The following is a 24313-nucleotide window of genomic DNA, read 5'->3' as shown; positions in this document are numbered from 1 at the left end:
TTGTACATTCAGAAATCTGATGGCAGAGAAGAAGAAGCTCATTCTGAAACGTTGACTGCATGTCTTAAAGCTTCCCTACCTCCTTCTTGGTGGTAGCAATGAGAAGAGGGCATGCCCTGGGTGATGCAGGTCCTAGATGATGTATGCCATCTTTTTGAGGCATCACCTTTTGAAAACGTCCTTATTGCTGGGGAGGCTTGTGCCCATGATGGAACTGGCATACTTTCTGCAGCTTTTTCTGATCCTCTGCAGTGGCCCCCTCCATACCAGACGGCGATGCTACCAGTTAGAAGGCTGACCTTGCGGTGGTGCATTGATCCTTGAAGCATTGTGGGACCTAGCAGTTGTTGAGCTTGTTTCATGAGGTGGTGTCTGGTGAATGGAAGGTGTGAAGGGACCGCTGTGCTGACATTCTTGATCAGGGTTGGTATTGTGATAAGTGCCTGGTGGTGGGTTTCTGCTGGCAGTTGTCAAATGGTCGCAAAGTTAAGAAAACTGGCTGCTCATGCTGATTATTAACTGCATGCTGAATTTTTTAAAAGATGATGATGATTTTAAGCGATGGAATAACTGACACCGTGATTCTTCTGCACACTCTGTCACGCTCGCCAGCCTCAGAACATCTCAGGAACAGGCCCTTTGGCCCACCAAATTAGTAATCACATTGCTAACTAAACTAATCCCTTCCACCTACACAATCACTAAATCTGTCCATTTTCCTCACATTCATTTGCCTATCTAAATGTCTCTTAAAAGTCTCTAACCTATCTGCCTTTCCACCACCCCAGGCTGCACATTCCAGGCACCCAGCAGTCTCTGTGTTTTTAAAAAAAAAAACTTGCCCCTCATATCTCTTTTGAAATTACTTCCCTCACCTTAAGTGCACACTGTCTGCTGTTAGATGTTTCAACCCTGAGAAAAAGATACTCTCTGTCTTCTCTATCTATGCCTCTTATAATCTTATAAACCTCTATCAGATCTCTTCTCAGCCTCCACCATTCCAGACAAAAGAACACGTTTGTCTGATCTCTTGTTATAGCACATGCCCTCCAATACAGTCAGCATCCTGATAAACCTCTTCTGCACCCTCTCCAAAGCCTTGACATCCTTCCAATCATGGGGCGACCAGAACTGGATGCAATACTCCAGATGCAGCCTAACTAGACTTTATAAAACTGCAACATAACTTCCTGAATTTTGAACCTAGTGACTCCACTAATATAGGCAAGCATGCATATCCCTTCTTAACCACCCCATCAACCTGTGTAGCCACTTTCAGGGTTTTATGAACATTGACCCCAAGATCCCTCTGCTCAACACTGTTAAGGATCTTGCCCTTACCAATGTACTGTCTCTTTACATTTGACCTACCAAGGCATAACAGTTCACATTTGACTGGATTAAACTCTGTCAGCCATTTCTCTGCCTATATCTGTAACTGATCTATATCCCCTTGTAATTTTTTTGGCCAGTCTTCTACACTATCCACAATTCCACCAATCTTCATAGCATCTACAAGCTTACTAACCCACCCATCTGCATTTTCATCCAGCTTATTTATATACATCACAAGCAGCAGATCCCTGTGGAACACCACTGATCATGGACCTCGACCTAGACTAAGTTTCTTCAACCACCACCTTCTGGTTTCTATTCAAACTAGTTTTGAATCCAAACAGCCAATTCACCATGCACCCTATGCATCTTAATCTTCTGGATGAGCCTCCCATGACGGACTTTGTCAAACACGCCTCTTAAAATCTATGTAGATAATATCCACATCTCTGCTTTCATCAGTCAGCCTTGTCACCTTGTCAAAAACATCAATCAAGTTAGTAAGATATGATTGTCTTAAATATCACATTGTCACCAGTATTGTCATAAACAGAGTTCTCGAGTGTCAGGTAATGCCTGCAGCTCAATAGCAGTTGGTTGTCAATCATAAGAGTAGGCTGTAATATGAAATCATGAGACACAGAGTGAAAGTAGGCCATTCAGCCCATCTAGTCTTCTCTGCACAGAGCACTAAAGCATAGTAATAGACTTTTGGCCCATCGAGTTCATCCAGGGTTGCTCTTATGCCTAGTCCCGCTATCTGCATTTGGACTATAGATCTCCATACTGCTCCTACCCATGTACCTATCCAAATCTCTCTTAAAAGTTGAAAACTAACGTACATTCACCACTTCTGCTGGTAGCTTGTTCAACACTCACACCACCCTCTACGTGAAGAAATTTCACCTTAAACATTTCTTTCGCCTTTCATCCTTAACCCATGGCCTCTAGTTCCAGTTTCACCCAATCTCAGTGGAAAAAACCTGCTTCCTTTCACCCTATCTATACCTCTCATAATTTTGTATACCTCTGTCAAATCTCCCCTCTCTCCACTCTTCAAGGAATAAAGACCTATTCTCCTGACGTATTCAACTTTTCCCAGGTCCTCAAACCTGCTGATGCATTTTTTGAAGGCAGCATCTTTCTGATACTATTCCATCTGTCTCTTCAGTGCTACCAACTGTGTCTATCAAATTGGACTCTTTTAATGAAGCGTGTTATTTATCTGCATGGCTTTCTCTGATCATTTCCTGAAGATTTATGTTCTTGCATCTTTCATCAATGGTTTGTTGTTGTTGTTTAATTTGGTGTCTAACATTTACTGACCACTTCTCATGTCCCGTCATCCATATGCATGTCAGACCATAGGAAAACTAGGGTGCGCAGACCTGATAGAAAGAGCAAACTTGCCTGTGGCTCCCACAGAAACAGAGAGCCAAAGGACTCCCAGAGGAGGGGAGTCCGAGGAGAGTCATGTTTGAAGGATCCTGTGGATGACTGGATCGTTGAGCCGCCAAGACGTGGTCATACTGAGAGGCTCGGCAGTTCTGAGGTTGAGTGCGATGACGTCTGTCCAGGCACCAGACGACAGAAGGTTGGGAGCTGCCGTCCTCGGAAGGAGCCACCAGTGAGACCTCCTCCACCAGTCACAAGCTCAATCTCCAGCTACCACAGGCAGGGTGCTCGACCCAAATCTGCCCCTGTGAGGGATGAGTCCCAGAATTCATCGGACCGTGGAGTACCATGTAGAGCAAAGCGTGACTGTAGCCCTGAACTGCTTGGGGCGTGTGGCTACAGTCCTGAGGAGCCGAGAGGACGACGTGGCAAGGACAGCGATGGCGGCAGGAGGAGGAAGGAACGGTGGCAGTCAGTGCACTCACTGTCTCCTGACCTGCAGATGAGTGAGGAGCAATGTCCAGAACAAGGTAGAAACTTCCACTTCTGTTTATATTGCTATTCAAAGTGTATGCAGTTCCTCTTGGTGTTTGCAGCAGGGAAGGTGTGCTTTATGAGAAATGTACAGTCAACATCTCAGCCCGAAACGTCGACTGTACTTTTTTTTCCACAGAATCTGCCTGGCCTGCTGAGTTCCTCCAGCATTTTGTGTGTATTGTTTGGATTTCCAGCATCAGCAGATTTTCTGTTGTTTGTGATGGAAGAACCTATCAACCTCTACTTTAAATATACCCAAACACTCAGCCTCCACAGCGGTCTGTGAAAGTGAACTCCACAGATTCACTACCCTCTGGCTAAAGAAATTCCTCTTCATCTCTATTTGAAATGAGCATCCCTCACTTCTGAGGCTGTGCCCTCTGGTCCTAAGCTCCCCTAAAGGAAGCATCCTCTCCTCATTCACTGGGACTTTCAATATTCAGTAATATCCCCTCCCCCCACATTCTTCTGAACTCGAATGAGAACAGGCCCAGAGCTATCAAACACTCCTCATACGTTAGTCATTTCATTCCCAATATCATTCTCATACCTCCTCTGGAACTCGCCAATGCTAGCATATCCTTCAGAGCAGGACCATTTTATGCCATGGATCCCTATGTTTAACTAAGGGATCCATGAACCCCAGGTTGGGAACCCCTGCTTTGAAGTCATAGGATGCTACAGCATGGGTACAGGGACTTTGGCCCATCTAGTCTGTGCCTACTGCCTTCTCCCATCAACCTGTACCCAGACCATAGCACTCCATACCCCTCCCATCCATGTATCTATCCAAGCTTATGCATTGAAATTAACCCTGTATCCACCAGCTTGTTCCACATTCTCACCACCCTCTGAGTGAAGAAGTTCCCTCTCATGTTTCCCTTAAACATTTCACCCTTAGCGCATGATATCTAGTTCTGATCTCATGCAACCTCGGTAGAAAAAGCCTTCTTGCATTTACCCTATCTATACCCCTCAATTTTGTACATCTCTATCAAATTTCCTCTCAATCTTCTATGTTCTAAAGAATACCTACCTATTCGATGTTTTCCTGTAACTCAGGTTCACAAGTCCTGGCAACATCCTTTTAAATTTACTCTGTACTCTTTCAATCTTATTTACATCTTGTAGGTAGGTGATCAAAACTGCACAATACTTCAAATTAGTTTAACCAATATCTTATGCAACTTCAACATAACATCCCCACCCCTGTACTCAGTATGAAGGCCAATCTGTCAACACCTTTCTTAATGACCCTATCTACCTGTGATGCCACTTTTAAGGAATTATGGCTCTCTATTCCCAGATCCCTCTGTTCGACTACACTCCTCAGAGCCCAACCGCTCAATGTGCAGACCTATCATGGTTTGTCCTCCCAAAGTGCAACACCTCACACTTATCTGCATTAAATTCCATCTGCCATTTTTCTACTTGTTTCACCATTTGGTCCAGATCCTACTGCAAGCCATGATAGTCCTCCTGACTGTCCACTACATCCCCAGTCTTTGAGTCATCCACAAATTTGCTCTGCCAGTTAACCACGTTATCATTCAGATCATTGATATTGATATTGATGACGAACAACAATGGACCCAGCACTGATCCCTGCAGTACTCCACTAGTCACAGGCCTCCAGTAGAGAGGCAACAATCTACAACCGCTCTCTGGCTTCTTCCACAAAGCCAATGTCTAATCCAATTTACTACTCATCCTGAACGCCAAGTGAATGAACATTCTTGACCAACATCCCGTACGGGACCTTGTCAAATGCCTTGCTAAAGTGCATGCTGACTTGCTTTTCATCCACTTTCCTGGTAGCTTCCTCCAAAAACTCTCAGATTGGCTGGACACAAATTACCGTGCAAATACATATATACAGAATGTTTGTGAACCCTGTAGAATTTTCTCTTTCTGCATAAGAATGCAAGTCCAAAAACTAGATTATGAGAACCTAACTAAATAAGAAACACAAAAAAAACTTGTTCATTTATTTATTGAGAAAAATGATGCAATATTACATGTATTTATTGGAAAAGGTATGTGAACCTTTGCTTTCAGTAAATGATGTGACCTCTTTGTATAGCAGTAACTTAAACCAAACGTTTCTGTCTACTGCTGATTAGTTCTGCACATCAGCTTGGAGGAATCTCAGGCCATTCCTCCTTACAAAACTGCTTCAACTCTGGGATGTCACTGGGCTACCTTGCATGAATTGTTTGCATCAGTCCTTCCACAACATTTCTATAGGATTAAGGTAAGAACTTTGATTCAGCCATTCTAAGACATGACATTTCTTTTGCTTTAACCATTCTTTGGTAGTCTGGCTTGTATGTTTAGGGTCATCATAAGACATAGTAGCAGAATTAGGGCATTTGGCCCATTGAGTCTTCTCCACCATTTAATCATGGCAGATCCTTCCCCCCCCCCCACCCCCCAGCCTTCTCCCGTAACCTTTGATGCCCTGTCCAATCAAGAACCTTAAATACACCCAACGATCTGGCCTCCATAGCCGCCTATGGTAATAAATTCCACAGTTCACCAGCCTCTGACTACAGAGATTTCTCCACATTTCTTTTAAATGGACGCCCCTCTATCCTGAGGCTGTGCCCTCTTGTCCCCACTATGGGAAGCATCCTTTCCACACCTACTGTCTAGGCCTTTCAACATTTGAAAGGTTTCAATGAGAGCCCCTCTCATCCTGTGAATTCCAGTGAGTACAGACCAGAGCCATTAAGCGTTCCTCATATGATAACCCTTGCATTCCTGGAATCATCCTTGTGAACCTCCTCTGGACCCTCTCCAATGCCAGTACATCTTTTCTTAGGTGAGAAGCCCAAATCTGTTCACAGTACTCAAGGTGAAGCCTCACCAGTGCCTTATAAAGCCTCATCATCACATCCCTGCCCTTGTATTCTGGACCTCTTGAAGTGAATGCTAACATGGCATTTGCCTTCCTCACCACCGACTCAACCTGCAAGTTAACCTTTAGAGTGTTCTGCACAAGGACTCCCAAGTCCCTTTGCATCTCAGATTTTTGGATTTTTCTGCCCATTTAGAAAGTAGTCCACACATTTGTTTCTACTGCCAACGTGCATGACAATGCATTTTCCAACATTGTACTTCATTTGCCACTTTCTTGCCCATTCTCGTAATTTATCCAAGTCCTTCTGCAGCCTACCCGTTTCCTCTACATTACTTGCCCCTCCTCCAATCTTTATACCATCTGCAAATTGGCAACAAAATCATTTATTCCATCATCTAAATCATTGGTATACAGCATGAAAAGAAACTGTTCCAGCACCGACCCCTGTGGAACACCACTAGTCACAGGCAGCCAACCAGGCAAAGATGATTTTATTCCCATTCACTGTCTCCTACGAATCAGCCAGTGCTCTAACCATGTTAGTAACTTTCCTGTAATACCATGGGCTCTTGTTAAGCAGCCTCATGTATGGCACCTTGTCAAAGGCCTCCTGAAAGTCCAAATATACAAAGTCCACTACATCCCCGTTATTTACTGTACTTGTAATCTCCTTGAAGAATTCCAATAGCTTTGTCAGGCAAGATTTTCTCTTAAGGAAACCATGCTGACTTTGTCCTATCTTATCCAGTGTCATCAAGTACTCCATAACCTCATCCTTAACAATTGACTCCAACGTCTTTGCAACCACTGAGGTCAGGCTAGCTGGTCTATAATTTCTTTTCTGTTGCCTTCCTCCTTTCTTAAAGAGTTGAGTGATATTTGCAATTTTCCATTCCTCTGGTGCCATGCAGAGTCCAATGATTTTTGAAAGATCATTACTAATGCCTCCACAATCTCTACCACTACCTCTTTCAGAACCCCAAGGTCAAGTTCATCTGGTGCAGGTGACTTGTGTCCCCTTAGGTCTCTCAGCTTTTTGAGCTCTATCTTCACACTAATTTTTGCTTTGTTGTTTGCCCCCTCTTTTGTTTGTACATTAGCTTTGAATTCCCTTGTCAGCCACGGTTGTACCATATTGCCATTTGAGTATTCTTCATTTTAGAATACATCTGTCCTGCATCTTCCCATTTCTCTCTCAAACTCACATTATTTCTGCTCTGCTGACATCCTCGCCAGCATCTCCTTCCAATTTATTTTGGCCAACTCCTCTCTCATACCACTATAATTTCCTTTACTCCTGAAATACTGCTACATTAGACTTTACTTTCTCCGTATCAAATTTCAAGTTGAACACAATCATTTTGTGATCACTGGTTCCTAAGGGTTCTTTTACCTTAAGCTCCTGAATCGCTCCTGGTTCATTACATAACACCCAATCCAGTATAGCCGATCCCCTCGTAGGCTCAATGACAAACTGCTCTATAAAAGCCGTCTCGTAGGCATTCTACAAGCTCACCGTCTTGAGATCCATTACCAACCTGATTTTCCCAATCAATCTGCATGTTAAAATCTCCCATGACTACCATAACGTTGCGTTGTCACACCTTTTCTATTTCCTGTTGTAATCTGTGGTCCACATCCCAGCTACTGTTGGGAGGCCTGTATATAACTGTCATCAGCGTCCTTCTACCCTTGCAGTTTTTTAAAATTCAACCCACAGGATTCAACATTTTCCGATCCTATGTCACATCTTTCTACTGATTTGATGCCATTCTTTACCAGCAGAGCCATTCTACCTTCTCTGCCCACCATCTTATCCATCTGATACAACTCGTAACCTTGGACATTCAGCTCCCAACTACAATCATCCTTCAGCCATGATTCAGTGACGGCCACATCATAACTGACAATCTGTAATAGTGCAACAAGATCATCCACCTTATTTCTTATACTCTGTGCATTGAGATATAACACTTTGAGTGCTGTATTTGCTACCCTTTTTGATTTTGCGTCCCTAATGCACTGAATCTCACCCTACTGGCTGCAATTTTGTCCTATCATCTGCCTACATTTCCATGTGTAGACTGACTGCACATTACCTTTGCTTTTTTACCATCTGTTCTGTCCTGGGTCCCTTCATTCTGGTTCCCACCCCACTGCCAAGTTAGTTTAAATCCTCCCCAACAGCTCCAACAAGCCTGCCCACGAGAGTATTGGTCCTCCTCAGCTTCAGGTGCAACCCTCCCTTTTGTACAGGTCATACCTCCCCCCAGAAGAGATCCCAATAATTCAAGAACCTGGAGTTCCCAGCTTCTCTGTATCCAAAAGGGTATACATACTTTTGAGGGGGAATGGCCTCAGGGGCACTCTGCGCTAACTGCCTATTCACATTTCCTTTTCTCCTGACAGTCACCCATCTACTTGCCTCCTGCAGCTTTGGGGTGACTACTTCCCTGTAACTCTGATCAATTATCTCCTGACTCTCCCTAACACAGCCTTCAAGGAGCTATAGCTGGATGCACTTCACACACATGTATTTCCCTGGAACACGCTGGGTCTCCCAGGACTTCAGCATCCGTCATGAAGAGCAGACAACTAAGTATAGGAAGAGAGAGGAGAAAAAGAGAACCTTAGCAGATACTTACCCAGAGCCATTGCCTCTTCTGAGCCGGTCTGACACTCCTACTCCCACCACTAGCCAACTCCCAACAATGACTGACCTGCTTGCCCCTTCTGTACTTTTGTTGTATATATACATACGTACACATTATATGGCCTATAAGTTTCTGGCTTATTCTTAGAGCCTTTCTTAAATAACAGAACACATTAGCTATTCTCCAATCCTCGAGCACTTCACCGGTGGCCAATGGCGTTTTAAAAGGTGGATAAGCTCACAGTGTGCATGAACACCTGGAGTTATGAGGTTATAACCGTTAGTGAGACTTGGTTGCGGGGGGGCAGGACTGGCAGCTCAATTTTCTGAGGTTCTGTTGTTTGAGATGTGACAGGGTGGGGGAATTAAAGGAGGAGGGGTGCCATACTCGTCAGGGAAAATGTCATGACAATGCTGACCGACTGAAGAACTCGACCAGTGAGGCGTTCTGGATGGAACTGAGACATAAGAAAGGTATGGCCACATTAAAGGGACTACATTACAGACCACCCACCAGTCCTCGGGATTTAGAGGAACAAATTTGTAAGAGATCGCAGACAATTGCAAGAAACTAAAGAATGTTATAGTAAACAACAGGAATTCTGCAGATGCTGGAAATTCAAGCAACACACATCAAAGTTGCTGGTGAACGCAGCAGGCCAGGCAGCATCTGTAGGAAGAGGTGCAGTCGACGTTTCAGGCCGAGACCCTTCGTCAGGACTAACTGAAGGAAGAGTGAGTAAGGGATTTGAAAGTTGGAGGGGGAGCAGAGTTGATAGTGGAGGAAGGGAAGCCCCTTTCTTTAAAAAAGGAAGACATCTCCCTCGTCCTACATCAACGACTGCATTGGCGCTGCTTCCTGCACACATGCAGAACTCGTTGACTTTATTAACTTTGCCTCCAACTTTCACCCTGCCCTCAAGTTTACCTGGTCCATTTCCGACACCTCCCTCCCCTTTCTAGATCTTTCTGTCTCTGTCTCTGGAGACAGCTTATCCACTGAAGTCTACTATAAGCCTACTGACTCTCACAGCTATCTGGACTATTCCTCTTCTCACTCTGTCTCTTGCAAAAACGCCATCCCCTTCTCGCGATTCCTCAGTCTCCGCCGCATCTGCTCTCAGGATGAGGCTTTCCATTCTAGGACGAGGGAGATGTCTTCCTTTTTTAAAGAAAGAGGCTTCCCTTCCTCCACTATCAACTCTGCTCTTAAACGCATCTCCCCCATTTCACGTACATCTGCTCTCACTCCATCCTCCCGCCACCCCACTAGGAATAGGGTTCCCCTGGTCCTCACCTACCACCCCACCAGCCTCCGGGTCCAACATATTATTCTCCGTAACTTTCGCCACCTCCAACGGGATCCCACCACTAAGCACATCTTTCCCTCACCCCCTCTCTCTGCATTCCGCAGGGATCGCTCCCTATGCAACTCCCTTGTCCATTCGTCCCCCCCATCCCTCTCCACTGATCTCCCTCTTGGCACTTATTCGTGTAAGCAGAACAAGTGCTACACATGCCCTTTCACTTCCTCCCTTACCACCATTCAGGGCCCCAAACAGTCCTTCCAGGTGAGGCAGCACTTCACCTGTGAGTCGACTGGGGTGATATACTGCATCCGGTGTTCCCGATGTGGCCTTTTATATATTGGCGAGACCCGACGCAGACTGGGAGACCGCTTTGCTGAACATCTACGCTCTGTCCGCCAGAGAAAGCAGGATCTCCCAGTGGCCACACATTTTAATTCCACATCCCACTCCCATTCTGACATGTCTATCCACGGCCTCCTCTACAGTAAAGATGAAGCCACACTCAGGTTGGAGGAACAACACCTTATATTCCGTCTGGGTAGCCTCCAACCTGATGGCATGAACATCAACTTCTCTAACTTCCGCTAAGGCCCCACCTCCCCCTCGTACCCCATCTGTTACTTATTTTTATGCACACATTCTTTCTCTCACTCTCCTTTTTCTCCCTCTGTCCCTCTGAATATACCTCTTGCCCATCCTCTGGGTCCCCCACCCCCCTCCTTGTCTTTCTTCCCGGACCTCCGGTCCCATGATCCTCTCGTATCCCCTTTTGCCTATCACCTGTCCAGCTCTTGGCTCTATCCCTCCCCCTCCTGTCTTCTCCTATCATTTTGGATCTCCCCCTCTCCCTCCAACTTTCAAATCCCTTACTCACTCTTCTCTTCAGTTAGTCCTGACGAAGGGTCTCGGCCTGAAACGTCGACTGCACCTCTTCCTACAGATGCTGCCTGGCATGCTGCGTTCACCAGCAACTTTGAAGGATGTTATAGTAGGTGATTTTAAGCTCCACATATTAACTGGGAATCCCATACTGTAAAAGGACAAGATGGGACAGTTTATCAAATGTGTTCAGGAAAGTTCTTTCATCAGTACATAGAAATCTCAGTGAGAGGGTTGGTCGGTACCATCTGAGGGGAAGAATGCTCATAGTGATTTTTGGCAAGGTATACATCTCTAGAGTTAGAAAATATGTGATAGCATTGCACCAGTGGTAGCTTTATGTGTGCCATCATGCATTTTATAACACTACCATAAAATAAGCATTTCTGAAAAGTGGCCAATATAAAGTACAACATGGTATTTTGTCATCAGTGACCCCTCAACATTGAAATTTGTCACAGTGATAGCTGAGTTCAAGCACTTTTCATCAAATGTTGTTATAAAATTCTACAATGAAAACTATGTCATTGGCGGCATTCGCAGTACAGTGCCCAGTGAATCATTTCATTTTTAGAAAAATATTTGTTTGTTGTTTATTTTGGAAAAGTCAGTAAAAACCCTAGGACACATATAATCACATGGATTTGTAGAGAATTTATTCAGGAATTCAAATAAGTAATCACTTTTTGTATATATTCCATATTAACATCAGTATAGCAGAAAATGTTACCCCACCCCCCAAAAGGTAAAAAACCTCATTTGGAGAGATTTCTGGAGTTTTATCAATGTCATATTTTCCATGTTGTTGTATCAAATGAAAACAATCTTAAGCTTTTGTCATAGCGTATAGAATTACAGTACAATAATTCAAATGTGGGGTTCCACACGGCCATAACCTAGTCCCCATTCGGTTGTAAAATGAATATATTTAATCAAGGACTGCTTTCCATACTTTGTTTTCCATACTTTCATAACCTAGTAATAATCATAATAATTTTCCAAGTCTTCCACACCTTCCACACCTTCCACATCTTCATCTGAACTTTCCACACTCTCTGAGGTGGATGCCTGGTTCTCACAGTCTGCCAGTCTACACATATCAGTACACCTGAGGCCATTTGCAACACACATACATCTTGGGAGTGAACATTTTTTTGGACAGTTACAGGCCAGGAGATCCAGGATGGCATCGGGTGCTGGCTGGCCTTCCATCTAGTGCACCACCAACTGTTCAGCTTCCTCTTCTCTCTCCATCTTCCATCCTCTGCCAACAGGGCTTCGCACTTGTGGGTCCTTCTCCAAACATCTTTTCCATATACTCAGGAAAGTACTCAGGCAGCTGAATAGGCTAAAGGTCGATAAATCTCCTGGACCAGATGGAATGCACCCTCGTGTTCTGAAGGAAGTAGCTGTGGAGATTGCGGAGGCATTAGCAATAATCTTTCAAAAGTCGATAGATTCTGGCATGGTTCCGGAGGACTGGAAGATTGCAAATGTCACTCCGCTATTTAAGAAGGGGGCAAGGAACAAAAAGTTAATTATAGACCTGTTAGCTTGACGTCGGTGGTTGGGAAGTTGTTGGAGTCGATTGTCAAGGATGAGGCTACAGAGTACCTGGAGGCATATGACAAGATAGGCAGAACTCAGCATGGATTCCTTAAAGGAAAATCCTGCCTGACAAACCTATTACAATTTTTTGAGGAAATTACCAGTAGGCTGGACAAAGGAGATGCAGTGGATGTTGTATATTTGGATTTTCAGAAGGCCTTTGACAAGGTGCCACACATAGAAACAAAGAAAATAGGTGCAGGAGTAGGCCATTCGGCCCTTCGAGCCTGCACCGCCATTTATTATGATCATGGCTGATCATCCAACTCAGAACACCGCCCCAGCCTTCCCTCCATACCCCCTGACCCCCGTAGCCACAAGGGCCATATCTAACTCCCTCTTAAATATAGCCAATGAACTGGCCTCAACTGTTTCCTGTGGCAGAGAATTCCACAGATTCACCACTCTCTGTGTGAAGAAGTTTTTCCTAATCTCGGTCCTAAAAGGCTTCCCCTTTATCCTCAAACTGTGACCCCTCGTTCTGGACTTCCCCAACATCGGGAACAATCTTCCTGCATCTAGCCTGTCCAATCCCTTTAGGATCTTATACGTTTCAATCAGATCCCCCCTCAATCTTCTAAATTCCAATGAGTACAAGCCCAGTTCATCCATTCTTTCTTCATATGAAAGTCCTGCCATCCCAGGAATCAATCTGGTGAACCTTCTCTGCTTAACAAGATAAGAACCCATGGAATTACAGGAAAGTTACATACGTGGATAGAGCGTTGGCTGATTGGCAGGAAACAGAGAGTGGGAATAAAGGGATCCTATTCTGGTTGGCTGCCGGTTACCAGTGGTGTTCCACAGGGATCAGTGTTGGGGTCGCTTCTTTTTACATTGTACATCAACGATTTGGATTATGGAATAGAGGGCTTTGTGGCTAAGTTTGCTGACGATACGAAGATAGGTGGAGGGGCCAGTAGTGCTGAGGAAATGGAGAGTCTGCAGAGAGACTTGGATAGATTGGAAGGATGGGCAGAGAAGTGGCAAATGAAGTATAATGTTGGAAAGTGTATGGTTATGCACTTTGGCAGAAAAAATAAACGGGCAGACTATTATTTAAATGGGGAAAGAATTCAAAGTTCTGAGATACAACGGGACTTGGGAGTCCTTGTACAGGATTCCCTTAAAGTTAACCTCCAGGTTGAGTCGGTAGTGAAGAAGGCGAATGCAATGTTGGCATTCATTTCTAGAGGAATAGAGTATAGGAGCAGGGATGTGATGTTGAGGCTCTATAAGGCGCTGGTGAGACCTCACTTGGAGTACTGTGGGCAATTTTGGTCTCCTTATTTAAGAAAAGATGTGCTGACGTTGGAGAGGGTACAGAGAAGATTCACTAGAATGATTCCGGGAATGAGAGGGTTAACATATGAGAAAAGTTTGTCCGCTCTTGGACTGTATTCCTTGGAGTTTAGAAGAATGAGGGGAGACCTCATAGAAACATTTCGAATGTTAAAAGGCATGGACAGAGTGGACGTGGCAAAGTTGTTTCCCATGATGGGGGAGTCTAGTACGAGAGGGCATGACTTCAGGATTGAAGGGCGCCCTTTCAGAACAGAAATGCGAAAAAATTTTTTTAGTCAGAGGGTGGTGAATCTATAGAATTTGTTGCCATGGGCAGCAGTGGAGGTCAAGTCATTGGGTGTCTTTAAGGCAGAGATTGATAGGTATCTGAGGAGCCAGAGCATCAAAGGTTATGGTGAGAAGGCGGGGCAGTGGAACTAAATAGGATAAAATGGATCAGCTCATGATAAAATGGCGGAGCAGACTCGATGGGCCGAATGGCCTACTTCTGCTCCTTTGTCTTATGGTCTTATATACCAGCCTGGCAGTTGGCTCACTGTGCATGTTTCGTTAAGCAGTCCTTACATGGTGGGAGTTGACGACTTTTGATTTCACCTTTTTTGGAATAGAAAAGGTGACACCCGAGCTCATTGACCTTGGTGGTCGATGCTTTTGGGGCATACAGGAGACATGTAACTGCCTCCAGTTTGTCCGTCAGTTCTGGGAAGAGGTCCCATTCCTGAACCAACTCTAAGAATGTGTCCTGAGTTTCCCTGCTGCTGGTCAGAAGTTTTAGGGCACTTGTCTTCCCTTTGCCTGCAAAAGTGCTTACAGTGTCACATCCTGTATATGCATGCAACCCGATGAGAGCCCTACAAACTTTTATGCCAACAGTGGCAGCAACCTTCCTGATGTCTACAAGCCTTGAACGGGTTCTAGTGCCACACTTCTGGAACAATGGGGCCTCAATCTTGTCACAAAACGCTAAAGACATGATAAAGACATCTGTGTCTTCTGAGCAGATCACTACAGACTGGTATCCCTCCCTTGTGGCATGGGCAGCATGGAGAAGTAGGCAGCCATCTGTTTCTTCCCGTTGACACTGAAGAGCTGACACCTCCTCACTGTCTTGATATGTGATTCTATAACATTTGTCATTCACAGTTGTATACAGAATCTTCTCCTGTAGCTTTGCTCTGTACTCCACCTTCCTCCATTCATGGACTATGAAGTTAATGAGACCGTTATTGTTACTGACTTTGGTCAGGAAGCTCCTCCACTGCCTCACCATCTGTGTGCCTGTGATACCTTGCAACTCATGACCAGTCTCTTCACACCATAGAGATCTTTCACTATTCTTGATAGAGTTCTCCTTGTATGTGTTGAACACATCTATTCTGCTACTCTGACTGCCTTCCCTCAGAGCCATACCCAGAATTGTTGTGGCAACATCTCTGAAAGTAACTTGATCAGCTTTCACTCTTTGGACCAAGTTCATTCCATCAACCACTGTAGCAGAGTTTCCTGGGAGTTGCTCTTCTACTGCTACATTTTTCTGCAAGGTTGTGGCAAAAGTAGCTTTATTTGTCTTTCTCAGCAATCCTTTTGGTGTGGACAGGGCCCAGAGCAATGATCCAAGGGGATGAGAAAGGATATCCTCCATACTTAGACTGCACCCTTGTGCCATCACTATGCCATTGACTCTATGTGATGTACCCTTTCCAGTGAGAGTTTCCTCAAGTCTATCGATATTGTCCCATGCAAGATTGGTGAAGACATGAGGCTTGATGGAGGCTGGAGTACAACTCTGTGGTTGGAGGTTGTTGCTAGCTTTTGGAGACACGGAGCAGTGTCGTTCTCTTCAAGTTGGGAGTAAGACACCCCATGCCCAAGCCTGTTCACTGTTTGGATGAGCTCAGTGTTACCCGTCAGTGTTTTTACTGCATAAGGAAGTAGAAGGTGCTTTGGTGGTTTATGTTGACCACATGTCACAGCATATATTATGTCCTGACTAAATGTCTGAACCAGAGCAGTGACCCTCTGTGTTTGAGTCGTGGTGTCAGGATTGGTGTGAGCAGTCCAACAAGAAGCCACTCTAGTTGATCCGGTATGGAGGTGTGAGCACTATCTTTCACATCAGATGGATGGAATGGCCAAGGAGTCACAGTCATCTCCTGTCTAGTGATTGATCTGATATGTGATGAAGTCTGATCTATGATCTTGTTGAAATTGGTTGCCTTGGCCCTCCAAACTTTGAGTTCCCTCTGTAGAGTTTGATTTTCCACGACAACGTCCCTTAATGATACAATTTCAGGAACCATTAACAATTTTCCTTTGTCATCTGGAAATATATCTACTGAATTGCCCAGCTCAGATTCCAGTTTCCTGCGAAGGTGCTTCCTTGTAGAATCTTGCAGGAGTGTAACTCCACCAGATAGCATGAAAGATTCAAGTTTCGTGACCAAAGAAGTGACTTGTATAATCATCTTGTTGGGATGATATCAGTTTTGATATACTTGAGAATGTCTTTATAGGCTTCCCTTTCAATCCTTTTATACAGTTCATCACCATCTGTTTCATCATCATTCTCTTTGTACTCAGGTTCCTTTTCTTTGATTCTGGTATGATCCTTATAGCATGAAACATGATAGTGGGCCTCTGCAGCAACTATGTCTCTGCTTGTTACTGCTAGAATCTTTTCATCTTCCTTTTGGGTTGCACATTCTCGTAGTGTTTGGTCAGCTCAGAGTTGCACAGCTTTTGTAAGCTTTTCACGTGACTTGGAGCCTTTCAGAAATTTCACCTTATTACGAAAAATGCAGATTTGATCATACACCCTTGCTCCTGATAAAGATCTCCTACTTGGCCTTTTTGATGTACAGGTATTCTCACCAGCTTCATCAGTAATGCTTTCCTTTTCAGAGTCTCTAAGTCTCTCTTCATGGTGAGAGGCTTTGGCATTTTCAGTGATAGTAGGTTCCAAGGTTGTCAAGCCCAGGAGTGGTAGTGGGGACAAGCTCCCACTACCTAAAAGTGCTCCTCATGGCATGCACCTCAAATAGCCTCTGACAACCAGGTTCAACTCCTGGCCTTCTCGTGTGGCTTAGCCTCTAAGCCCGGTGGAACTGTTTCTACTGACAGGAGCAGGGGCGAAGGCGGGTCCTGGCGCCTTAAAACCAGTGCTTCAGGTAGATGGAGCTTGTCAGCCTGGGAAGGCGATCCATCTAAGAGGGGGAAAACTCTGATTTCAAACCTCCACTGTCTTGCGGCCATACCCACTTATATGTTAATAATATGTTGGGGCGGAAGTTACGGAGAATGAACATATTATTCTCCGTAACTTCCGCCACCTCCAACGGGATCCCACCACTAAGCACATCTTTCCCTACCCCGCCCGCTTTCCGCAGGGATCACTCCCTACGTGACTCCCTTGTCCATTCGTTCCCCCCCCCCCATCCCTCCCCACTGATCTCCCTCCTGGCACTTATCCTTGTAAGTGGAACAAGTGCTACACATGCCCTTACACTTCTTCCCTTACCACCATTCAGGGCCCCAGACAGTCCTTCCAGGTGAGGCGACAACTTCCAACAACTTCCCAACCACCAATGTCTAGCTAACAGGTCTATAATTTCCATTTTGCTTCCTTGCCCCCTTCTTAAATAGCGGAGTGACATTTGCAATCTTCCAGTCTTCCGGAACCATGCCAGAGTCTATTGACTTTTGAAAGATCATCGCTAATGCCTCCGCAATCTCCACAGCTACTTCCTTCAGAACACGAGGGTGCATTCCATCTGGTCCAGGAGATTTATCTACCTTTAGCCTATTCAGCTTCCTTAGTACTTTCTCTGTCATAATTGTGACTGCGCACACTTCTTTTCCCTGCCACCCTTGAATGTCCGGTATACTGCTGATGTCTTCCTCAGTGAAGATTGATGCAAAATACTCGTTCAGTTCCTCTGCCATCTCCTTATCTCCCATTACAATTTCTCCAGCATCATTTTCTATCGGTCCTATATCTACTCTCACCTGTCTTTTACTCTTTATATACTTGAAAAAGCTTTTAGTATCCTCATTGATATTATTTGCTAGCTTCCTTTCATAGTTAATCTTTTCTCTCTTAATGACCTTCTTGGTTTCCTTTTGTAAGGTTTTAAAAACTTCCCAATCCTCTGTCTTCCCACTAATTTTTGCTTCCTTGTATGCCCTCTCCTTTGCTTTAACTTTGGCTTTGACTTCTCTTGTCAACCAGGGTTGCATCCTTTTTCCACTCGAAAATTTCTTCTTTTTTGGAATATACCTGTCTTGCACATTCCTCATTTCTCGCATAAACTCCAGCCACTGCTGCTCTGCTGTCTTTCCCGCCAGTGTCCCTTTCCAGTCAACCTTGGCCAGTTCCGCTCTCATGCCACTATAATTTCCTTTACTCCACTGAAATACCGACACATCAGATTTCGGCTTCTCTTTTTCAAATTTCACAGTGAACTCAATCATGTTATGATCACTGCCTCCTAAGGGTTCCTTCACCTCAATCTATCTAATCACCTCCCATTCATTACACAATACCCAAACCAGTACAGCCGATCCCCTAGTGGGCTCAACAACAAGCTGTTCTAAAAAGCCATCTCGCAGACATTCTACAAATTCTCTCTCGAGATCCAGTGCTGACCTGATTTTCCCAATCTACTCGCATGTTAAAATCCCCCACAATTATCATAACACTGCCCTTCTGACAAGCCTTTTCTATTTCCAGTTGTAATTTGTAGTCCACATCCCTGCAGCTGTTTGGAGACCTATAAATAACTGCCATCAGGGTCCTTTTACCCCTGCGATTTCTTAGCTCAACCCATAAAGATTCTGTACCTTCCGATCCTATAACACCTCTTTCTAATGATTTAATATCATTTCTTACCAATAAAGCCACGCATCCCCCTCTGCCTACCTTCCTATCCTTCCGATACATCATGTATCCTTGGACGTTCAGCTCCCAGAGACATGCATCCTTTAGCCAGGTCTCAGTGATGGCCACAATATCATACCTGCCAATCTGTAGCTGTACAACAAGATCATCCACCTTATTCCTTATGCTTCCTTAACACTACCTGCCCCTCCACCAATCTTTGTATCCTCTGCAAACTTGGCAACAAAGCCACCTATTCCATCATCTAAATCATTGATAGACAGCATAAAAATACACCTTACCAACCAACAACCCAGCATTGCCATTCTGGTCCCCTTCATGAAAGCTTATGAAGAAGCATGTGACTTCCCTCCCAGAGATGATAGGTGTTTGTGCACTTGATTCTTGAAGGCTTGGACCCCATCATCGCAGAAGTTTCCAACCACAGCATCTGGAAGGCTGTTCCAAATTCTGATAGCACAGTGAAGGAAGCTTCTATCCAGTGTGTGGGTTCTCACATCACGCATCGAAACAGCATGAGCAAGCATAGATAAACTTGATCGTGTGGTGCGCCGTCTCTCATAAGGTGAAGGCAGCGTGGCGTGAAGGTCTGCAGGGCTGTGGCTGGTGTGCATTTTGTACAGCACAGTAGCTGCAGCAACCTATCGTCTGTGGTGTAAGCTACTGATGGCTAGCTTCTCACGAGCTGTGGCTTCATCTACGCCTATAATCCTGAGAGCCTTTCTTTGAATGGAATCAAGCTGGCTGAGGACACTCTGTGAGGCATTCATCCATGATAAGCAGGCATACTCCATAGTACTTCGTACCTGGGCTTTGTAAACTGTGGCTCTGCCCTCTTTGTCTAGTTTGGATGCTACTTTCCACAGAGCTCCAAGCCTTTGTCCAGCCTTGTTTGAAATAATGGAAGGGTGTTTATCCTACACCAACTTGCTGTCAATATTAACACCAAGGATTACTAGCTCCTTCCTTAAATCCAGCTTGCAGTTCCCAAAGTACAGGTTGGGGTTAGATGGATTCCTCTTCCTAGACATCACCATCGCCTTGCACTTAGTAGGCTCAAAGGTGACATTCCAGTCGTCTGCCCAGGCTTTCATCCTGTCAAGTTCCCTATTCAGGCCTGCTGCCACTGTATGACTCTCTCCTGCTCTAATTGGTGCGAATAGTGTGGAGTCATCGGCGTACAGGTATAGCTCGTTACTGCATGCATCAACTAAGTCGTCAATAAAGATGGAAAACAGAAGTGGCCTAAGTATTGAACCCCGTGGTACAGATGCATTGACGGTTGAAGAATCAGAAGCCTGACCAGATATAACAGCTTTGATGGTCCGTCCATGAAGGTAACTCTGCAGCCAACTAAGCAGTTTTCCAGATATTCCTTTGGATCTCAGCTTAACACGGAGTCTATTATGCCAGACCTTGTCATATCACTGTAATTTCCTTTACTCTACTGAAATACTACTACGTCAGACTTTACTTTCTCCCTTAGTAGGCTCAATGACAAACTGCTGTAAAATGCCATCTCATAGGCATTCAACAAACTCTCTCTCTTGTGATCCATTTCCAACCTGATTTTCCCAGTCGACCTGCATATTGAAATCTCCCCTGACTATCATAACATTACCCTTTTGACATGCCTTTTCCATTTCCTGTTGTAATCTATGGTCCAATTCCCAGCTTATGTTGGAGACCTGTATATAACTGCCATCAGGATCCTTGCAGTTTCTTAACCCAATCCACAAGGATCCAATATCTTCCGATCATATGTCACATCTTTCTACTGACTTGATGCCATTCTTTGCCAGCAGAGCCACACCACCCCCTCTGCCGACATTCCTTTTCCTCTGATACAATGTGTAACCTTGGACATTCAGCTCCCATCTACAATCATTCTTCAGCCACAATTCAGTGATGGCCACAACATCATAACCAACTATCTGTAATAGTGCAACAAGATCATCCACCTTATTTCTTATACACTGTGAAATGAGATATAACACTTTGCTACCCTTTTTGATTCTGCACCCCTAACGCACTGATACTCGTACTGCTGGCTGCAATTATATCCTATTTGAATGCATGCTATCTTTGTTTTTTTACCATCCATTCTATCCAGAGTCCTTTCACTCCAATTCCCACCTACTGCCAAATTAGTATAAATTCTCCCCAACAGCTCTAACAAACGTGCCCGTGAGAATATTGGTCCCCCTTGGGTTCAGGTGAACCCGTCACTTTTGAACAGGTCCTACCTCACCCAGAGGAGATCCTAAAGATCCGAGAACCTGAAGCCCTGCCCCCTGCACCAGCTTCTCAGCCACACATTAATTTGCCAGATCATCCTGTTCCTACCTTCACTGGTGTGTGGCACAGGCAGCAGTCCAGAAATTATTACTGTTTGTCTGCTACGTGGAACGGTCTATGCTCCAAGGATACACTGGTGACCGTCCCGCTTTTTTCCTATGCTACATTGACGACTGCATCGGAGCTGCTTCCTGTACCCATGCTGAACTCTTTGACTTCATCTACTTTGCCCTCAAATTTACCTGGTCCACTTCTGACGCCAACCTCCCCTTTCTCAATCTCACTGTCTCTGTCTCTGAAGACGGCTTATCTACTGATGTCTATTATAAACTCACCGACTCTCAGAGCTACTTGGACAATACCTCTTCCCACCCTGCTACTTGTAAAAACGCCATCCACTTCTCTCAATTCCTTTGTTTCCGCCGCATCTGCTCTCAGGATGAGGCCTTTCATTCCAGAATGAAGCAGATTACCTCCTTTTTCAAAGGAAGGTTCAAAGGTCCAATTTAATGCAGAGAAATGTACACAATATACATCCTGAAATGCTTTTTCTTCGCAACTATCCATGAAGACAGAGGAGTGCCCCAAAGAATGAACAGCAGTTAAATGTTAGAACCCCAAAGTCCCTTCTGCATGTAAGTGGCAGCAAGCAGCAGTTTCCCCTCCCCCACCGGCAAAAAAAAGCATCGGCACCACCACCGGGCACTCACCACGAGCAAAGACACAGACTTACAGTTACCCCAAAGACTTCACGTTTCACCCCGTATACGACATACCACAGGCTCTCTTCCGCCCTAATAAGGGAAAAGGAGGTGCCTCTGTTTTTCCAGGGAGCAGAGAGACATACCAAACAGCTCACTGGTTTATGATATTAAAAGTTCATCACGTCACTTTTTTCGAGCTCTGTCCCCAAAGATAAGTCCTTGGGCACACAGCTGCAGATATTCTGTCTCCCCCGACGACACATAGGTCTCCTGCCGTGACATTGACCCTTGATCCGCCCGTGTCTGGAGCCCCGAGATCCTAGGCTTCCAAATCCGAGACGGACTATTAGGCCAAGCCCTTGGCGTGCTGAACAACGGCTGGTTGTGAAACCCCAAGATCGGGTCCCATTCCCACAAAGAACCGAAGTCAGGGTCTTCAAAAGAACCCTGAAAGGGTAAAATAAAAGATATTAGAGGAAAGAAGACCGGGTCGAAACAACAGAGACTTTTGGAGAAGAGGAGTTCGGTGGGTAATACCGTTCTGGCTGACCAGAAGTGCTCTGAGAGCGGTGAGCGTAAAGAAGTTGGGGTGCTTACTGGTCTGGCTAACAACAGATGGTGCAATTCGGGGTATATTACGATCGAGGAACGTGTTTGCAGACTGGATATTGAACTTTTTACTGTTGGACTTCGGCCACATTCCACCGTGATACAACACTTGGCGGCACGGGAGGTCATTCCTGCCTGTGGCCATCGAATGTGCAGCTCCTCCCGTGAGGGTCAGACACCCTGAGCCAATAGACTGGTCCTGGACTAATTTTCCGTCTGGCATAGTTTGCATTTTGTTGTTTGATTGTTGGGGTTTTTTGTATTGCTATATTTATGCTCTATTCTTGGTTGGTGTGGCTGTAACAAAACCAAATTTCCCTCGGGATTAATAAGGTATGTCTATCTATCTATCTAAAGATGAAAATAGAGCTGCTTCCGAAGATGCAAGTAAAGGAGTCGCCATTTGGCACCATCATTACTCCGCTCCACCTCCAGAAAGAGGGAAGGGGCTTTCCTTCCTCCATAATCAACGCTACCCTCAATCGCAACTCTTCCATTTCACACATGTCTGCTCTCACTCCATCCTCCCACCAACCAACCAGGGACAGGGTTCCTCTTGTCCTCACCTACCACCCCACCATTCTCCACATCCAGCACATAATTCTCCGAAATTTCAGCCACCTCCAATGGGATCCCACCACCAAACACATTTTACCTTCTGCTCCAACTTTCTGCTTTCCACAGGGATCACTCCCTACGTGACTCCCTTGTGCATTTGTCCCTCCCCACTGATTTCCCTCCTGCAGGCAGAACAACTGCTACACCTGCCCCTACACCTCCTCCCTCACTACCATTCAGGGCCCTAAACAGTCCTTCCAGGTGAGGCAACACTTCACCTGTGAGTCTGTTGGGGTCATATACCATGTCCGGTGCTCCTAGATTGGCCTCCTGTATAGCGGTGAAACCTGTTGTAGATTGGGAGACTGCTTTGCCATGCACCTATGCTCCGTCTGCCTGAAAAAGCGGGATCTCCCAGTGGCTGCCCATTTTAACTCCTCTTCCCATACCCATTCCGATATGTCTATCCATGGCCATCTCCGCTCTCGTGATGAGCCCACACTTAGGTTGAAGGTACAACTCCTTATATTCAGTTTGGGTAGCCTCCAACCTGATGTGATGGCGTGAATATTGATTTCTCAAACTTCCGGTAATGCCCTCTGCCCCCCCTTCACCATTTGCCATCCCCTTTTCCCTCTCTCACCTTATCTCATTACCTCTTTCTGGTGCTCCTCAACCCCTTTTCTTTCTTCCATGGCCTTCTGTCTTGTTTACCAATTTACTTCCCAGTTCTTTACTTCACCCCTCTCTGTCCTGGTTTCACCTATCACCTTGTGTTTCTGTCTCCCCTCTTCCCACCTTTTAAATCTACTCCTCAGCTTTTTTTTTCCTGCAGTCCTGCCGAAGGGTTCCAGCCCAAAATGTTGACTGTACTGTTTTCCCGGAAGCTGCCTGGCTTGCTGAGTTCCTCCAGCATTTTGTGTGTGTTTCTCAGCTTTCTGCCTAGCTCTCTAAATTCTCTTTTCAGGACCTCTTTGGTTTTCCTTTCTATGTCATTGGTACTAATACGTACCAAGACATCTGGCTGCTCTCCCTCCCTCTCTGAAATGCTGTAGACCCAATCCAAGACATCTCTGACTCTGGCACCTGGGAGGCAACATACCATCTAGGTGTGCCGTTTACATCCACAGAATCTCCTGTCTGTTCCTCTGACTATTGAGTCCCCTATCACTACCACGCCCAGATTCTCCCTCTTTCCCTTCTGCATCAGTGCTAGTAACCCAGTCTTTATGGCATTCCCCTGGGAGGTCATCACCCACAACAGTCTCCAAAGCAGTATACGTATTTTTGAGCGAAATGGCCACAGGGGTGCTCTGTGTCAACTGCCTATTCACATTACCTTTTCTCCTGACAGTCACCCAG

General features: G+C 45.2%; 1 protein-coding gene across 1 annotated transcript in view; it reads left to right on the top strand.

Annotated features, from left to right (window-relative positions):
* The window catches only part of ccdc50a (coiled-coil domain containing 50a), a 148923-nt gene that overhangs the window by 65559 nt on the left and 59051 nt on the right, over positions 1–24313 (top strand). The gene's annotated exons all lie outside the window — the stretch shown is intronic.

Source organism: Mobula birostris, chromosome 4, assembly GCF_030028105.1.
Source record: "Mobula birostris isolate sMobBir1 chromosome 4, sMobBir1.hap1, whole genome shotgun sequence".
NCBI lineage: Eukaryota > Metazoa > Chordata > Chondrichthyes > Myliobatiformes > Myliobatidae > Mobula > Mobula birostris.
This window is presented reverse-complemented; position numbering and strand designations above follow the sequence as displayed.